The following is a 6,000-nucleotide window of genomic DNA, read 5'->3' as shown; positions in this document are numbered from 1 at the left end:
TGAGGACAGCAATAATGCCCGCCACCTCATTTATTCCCAACACATGATCAGACACGTGGTTTCCTAAATTCGTGCAGATAGCAGTCTGGAGGATGTACCGTCAGGAGCTTCTCTAAGAAAGCACTGCACCATGATGCAAAAGTTAAACAGCCAAGCTTCTGGCTTCTACTCTTTTACCAGCCTGAAGTTTCTTCCTCATCCACCCATGTCCCAAATTCCTTTGATCCAGGGGCACTCTCTAGACACCATTTCACACATAAACAACCACTTACAGGCAGATATGATGACATAACTGCTGTCTTCATCTTTTCACCATTTTGAGTGGCAGACACAGCCGGCTAGGATTAGCTGAGTGGCTGCCAAGTTCTTACCTTCCTCTGGTCCTCATGTCACAGTATGGACTGCCCTCGGGTGGCCCCTCTTTCTCTACAGAAGCAATGAAAATAAGCAAAAGACAAAATAATAAAAGGAAGAATAATAAGAGAATAAAAAGGGGAGTCGGATTTCTACCTAAAATGCATCATAAAATGTTAAATTCCTTTTGCTCTAAAACCTATCTCTGTTTCCCACATCATCATTGAATATGCATGGAGGAGGTCCTACTTTGAGTGTTTACTCAATAAAGGCTATAAAATCAATGGTTTCTGTTAAGCAGCACCATGCTTTGTCAGTTTGGATTTTGCGGTCACTTTTTTGTCTTGGGCTTCACTTTGGAAGTCTTTTTGGCCATGAAACGGTTTCTAGTAACAGGTGCAGCCTATTATCAGCGAAACTAGATAAGTGCCATGGCATAGTCTGCACCGCAGAGGCTAGTTTAATTTCTGTGCTTACAGCCTACAGTTCTTTAGCCTGTCTGACTCACTAAGAAAACACGTCCCAGGCCAGAAGACAATCTATCGCATTTCAAGGCTGAAGCCAATTGCCTCAGATGAACTGTTACATTGCAGCCACCAGGGAATATAGAAGCTGCTGCTATTACCAGTTTGGGCTTTGTTGTTTATCAGTGACAGACAACCAACCCAAACAAGTTTATTCAAAAAGGACTTGATTAGCTCACCTACAGAACAGGTCAGCCTTGATCCTGGGGCTCACATTAATGTTACCAGGATCTGATCTCTCTTAAACACTTAGCTCTGTGTTCTTTGTGTTGGCTCCATTCTTTGATAGGAATTCCCCTTATGGTGCCAAAATGGATGCAATGGCTTCAGCTTCATATCCTGTAAATGCAAGTTCTATAGTCCCAGGAGATCTCTGATTATAACTCATTTAGCTTTGACTGTGTCAGGAGATTCCCACCACCCCCCAGCCCCCGAAACAATTACTCTGGCCAAGAGAATGCAGTGCCTAATTTCAGAAGTTGGAAAGGAGTCAAATACCATCAAATAAGCAAGGGCTGAAAGTAGAGGAAGGGTGGTTTACTGAGGGAAGTCAGGGTGCCATTTGGAAGGTAAAGAGGGAACAAAAATAAAGACCAAATTGTAAAGAGCTGCTATGCTATAAACATAAAAAAATTTCTTTTTTGCTTCACTAGGGGTTTAATGCAGTACCAATGACATTCTTTGTGACATAATTTCATGTATTTCACTTTAGGTGGACTTTGGATAAAAATTTGCATAAACATTTAGGTAGAAAATATTGTCCTCACAGACTGATCTACAAATTCACGTATCGATAGAGTAAGTAGATATACTTAGGACATTATGAGCTGTTAATGGCATTTTGCCAGCTCTCTAAGTTCTGGAAGCCTCTTTGTGTGATCAACACCCTCTAGGAGGAGCAGACTAATCTCTCTCAGTTGAGTTAAAGTTTCACGATATTGAAAACTCTTCCATCAAACTATTTTCCCCGACTTTACAATTTATTGAAATTTATTGAGCTATTAGCTGCTACAGATATAATGAACTGCAGAGACAAATTCTCTGCCCTCATGAAGTGTAACTGGTGTGGTGGTATGATCAATCTGCATTCTGAAAAGATCACTCTTATTGAAGCATATGTAGGGAAACTAGTTAGGTAGAAACTACAATAGTGTAGGTGAGAGATGAACCTAAGTTTAATTTGAACAGAAAAACAGGAGATGGAGCAAAGTCATAAGAATAGAAAGAAAATCTGTAAGACTGTTGAATCACAGACCTACCTGTGCCTCTGAAACAAATAATACATTATATGTTAAAAAAAAAAAAGAAGAAGAAGATAGCAGGAGGGGAAGAATGAAGGGGGTGGAATCGAAGGGAGAGACGAACCATGAGAGATGATGGACTCTGAAAAACAAACAGAGGGTTCTAGAGGGGAGGTGGGTGGGAGGATGGGTTAGCCTGGTGATGGGTATTGGGGAGGGCACGTTCTGCATGGAGCACTAGGTGTTATACGAAAACAATGGTTCGTGGATCACCACATCAAAAACTAATGATGTAATGTATGGTGATTAACATAAAAATAATAAAAAAGAAAAAAGAATAGAAAGAAAATCTGAATATAAATTGTCGTTAACTTGCCAATGGCTAAGAGGTGAGGCTGCTGTGCAGTGGGACGTTGCTTCCTATGTATCTGACTTAACAAACTGAATGGATGGTCCCATACTCTCTAATAAGAAGTACTGAAAGAGGACCAGGTTTGAGAGATGCCAGATATTTTTACCTCTCTTATGACACTAATAGTATATCTTGCATTTTACTTAGTTCTGGGCCTACCTTATTCTCAATCACAATATTACTGCCTCATTCAGTGAGAGATCAAGTCTTACGAGTTTCATCTTACCCTAAAGTCATCATCATGCCTGGCTCATAGTAGTACCTATTTATTGTGGTCCACCTACTTTTGTGGACTGATTGACTAAATTAATGAATAAGCAAATAAAAAGCCATGTATGGCAGTATCTAAAATATACTACCACATTATATTCCTTTCTATTCACCATTATGTTTTGCAGGATTCCTCTTTAAAGGACAAAATTCTGAAATTTTTAAGTAACTACCTTCAAAATATGATCAGACTTCTAACTGATTATAATAATTTATCCCCCTTTAAGAGGAAGGCTGTGTTTGTGTTTTCCAGTTCTACTGATATAACTGACATATGTCACTGTCCAGTTTAAGATGTGAGGCATAATAGTTTGAATTACATATATTGTAAAATGATTACCACAAGTTTAGTTAGCATCTATCACCTCTTATAGACAGAGGAGGTTTTTAATCAAACAAGAGGAGCAAGGAAATTATACTGGTAAATATAATGAATAGAAAGGCAACCATGTACATCTTTTCTCTTGTACAAAGCTAGGGAAGGCTAGGTCAGAAAAGCCAGTTTGAACACTTACTGTCCTTTCTCTTCCCCACCCCCAACATTAAAAGCTACATTAAGTGGGAAGCACTGAACACGAAGACTAAAAGAGCAGGCAAGGGAAAGGTAAATAAGGACCTAGTCTCCAGGTTAAGGCATTTGGATTTTATCTGGAAGATGGTCATTGGCCTTTGTTCTCTTTGCCTCTGAACTCCCAAAAGTACTTATTTTTAAATGTTCATTTGACTATATAAGTGCTTTATAACTGAGAATCTATTATGCTATCAGATTGTCAATTATTTCTTTCGCTATTTAACTTTTCAAACGCTTGTCACATTTGAGTCATAGCTAAGCCTTTGAGTTGGAGGGCTACCTTGATCTTCTTTGTAGTCTGGTCCCATCCCTTACAACTGTCTTAATTATAGTTAGCAGTTGTTTGATTGGTAGGCTTCCCATTAGTTGTTGTATTAATTTATTAGGTGGTTCTTATTCTTTCAGTGGTAAATGGTTAGCCTTTAGAATGTAAATAAAGAACATATTGACAATGTTCCTTCCACCATTTCAGCTTTACTCTCATGTTCTTCGTGGGTTGGAGTTACTTCCAATCAAAAATGATTTCAACTCAATCATAAATCTCCCATATATCTTCAGAGGGAATGGTTCCTAAAGCACACCCTCAGGGTTATTTTTTAATCTTCTGATCTTGTAATCACTAGAGCTCAAATGGTTCCCAAGTTACTCTATAACCTTTAGACAAGCATTGATTTATTTTCTGAGTTTCATCTTGCCAGACCTCTCATTTTAAAGATTGCTTCAAAAATGAGGTCTATGTTACCTTAACACTGGCTCTCTCCTTGGTACATGCCCTGCTGTTAACTGAATACATGTCAGAAACATTAAAGACATACATAGGGCACTTTCTATGCTAATCATTAAACAAACCTTATGCTTTTCCTCTCAGAATTACCTTGGGTAAAGTAGCACTGTAATCCTGGGCTAAAGGAACTGCAACATTTTCTAATGGAATCTCCAAATGGCCCAGTGTTGCTCAGTCCTGGCTTTGCATCGCATCACTTGGAGAAGAGTTATAAAAATATGCATGGTGTAAGGTGCACCAGAGATACTGTCCTGGAGTAGTGCCTGGACGTTAGTGACACCAACAATCAGCCAGGCTTGGGAAGTATGGTGCACAAGTCAATAAAATTGTTTTTTGTTTGGCTGCTTGGTTTTTTGTTTTTGTTTTGTTTTTTTAAAGATTTTATTTATTTGACAGAGAGAGCACAAGCAGAGGGAGAGAGAGGGTGAAGCAGGCTCCCTGCTGAGCAAGGAGACCGATGTGGGACTCGATCCCAGGACCCTGGGATCATGACCCAGGCTGAAGGCAGCCGCTTAACTGACTGAGCCACCCAGGAGTCCCTTGGTTTGGTTTTTAACAAACAAGAATCTAAAGACCCTAGGTTCAAGTGGGTTTGCTAGTAATTACCTTGTGAATTTGGGTAAGTCATTTCATCTTTCCAAATCTCAGATTTTTGCCTGTAAAATAAAAAGTTTAGATGATTTGTTTTAATCCTTTATTAGACCAACAAATATTACCTACTAGATTCCAGACACACTAAATCCAGATTGGATACAACCAATATCAAATAGTCACTGACCCTGGTTCATGACTTTTTAAGAAGTAACTATCATAACCAGCAGTGCATTTTCATTTACAATTAAATTCTTACCAAAATAAAATTTTAATTGCACAAAAATTTTATTAACTGCTATTCCAAACACTCTTTCACCTTTCTGCTTATAGTTAATTGGTTAATTAAGTAATTAAATTGTTATATTACTCTGAAGGATTTTTGTAGTCAGAGGTCAGTGTTGGTTTCCCATAAACACCCTATAGTCTCACTGTATTTGGGTAGAACAAAGTGGATCGCAACCAGCTTTAATTTAGTTGCAGAAATGAATAATAAGGCAGAAAACATGGCCCAGGAGATAGGAGCTTAGACAATTTAGTGTATATTTAGAGCAAGACGAGGAACTACATCAGCAGGTCGATTTCTAATCAAGGAAAAGCTGCAAGTATGATTACCCAAATCTTGAAACTCAGGTCATTGGTGCCATAATGGTCCATCCTAGAAGATGATATCCTGTCCAAAACCTGATTATCCAGATCTGGTGGGCCTTCTGCATACACTTTACTTATCATGTCTCTTTATATGCACTCATAAAAGGAACAGAATCATTCACACTCCCATTACCCTACTTTTTGAAAAACTTATTGTCATTTTTATCTTCTAGTTCATCTCTCTTAATCTTCTTTTTATTATGTTAATCACCACACATTACATCATTAGTTTTTGATGTAGTGTTCCATGATTCATTGTTTGTGTATAACACCCAGTGCTCCATTCAATACGTGTCCTCTTTAATATCCATCACCAGGCTAACCTCTCCCCTACCCCCTCCCCTCTAGAACCCTCAGTTTGTTTCTCAGAGTCCACAGTCTCTCATGGTTCATCTGCCCCTCCGAATTCCCCCCCTTCATTTTTCCCTTCCTACTATCTTCTTCTTCATCTCTCTTAATCTTGATAGTATTCCCAGCAACCACTCAACTTCCTCTTAAGTTTTAATGTCTTCCAAAATAGGCAATGTTTTACCTTTCTCTTTCATTTGCCTTTTTCTACTATTTCTCCCAAACAGATAATGTGGACCTTCATGGTTTATTAT

General features: G+C 38.5%; 1 long non-coding RNA gene across 2 annotated transcripts in view; it reads right to left on the bottom strand.

Annotated features, from left to right (window-relative positions):
* Positions 1–308: 308 nt before the first annotated feature.
* The window catches only part of LOC129046534 (uncharacterized), a 309,760-nt gene continuing 304,068 nt past the window's right edge, over positions 309–6,000 (bottom strand). For both annotated transcript variants that reach the window (XR_010404758.1, XR_008508083.1), the window contains 2 exons: positions 4,763–4,812; positions 309–426 (listed from right to left, as the gene is read on the bottom strand). This is a non-coding gene — a long non-coding RNA (uncharacterized LOC129046534). The remainder of the gene's footprint in view (positions 427–4,762; positions 4,813–6,000) is intronic.

The sequence above is a fragment of the Mirounga angustirostris genome, unplaced genomic scaffold (genome assembly GCF_029215605.1).
Source record: "Mirounga angustirostris isolate CCGP_5_RB_7025 unplaced genomic scaffold, mMirAng1.0.hap1 SCAF_9, whole genome shotgun sequence".
In the NCBI taxonomy this organism is placed as follows: domain Eukaryota; kingdom Metazoa; phylum Chordata; class Mammalia; order Carnivora; family Phocidae; genus Mirounga; species Mirounga angustirostris.
The sequence above is the reverse complement of the archived record's forward strand: the minus strand, read 5'-3'. Positions and strand labels throughout refer to the sequence as shown.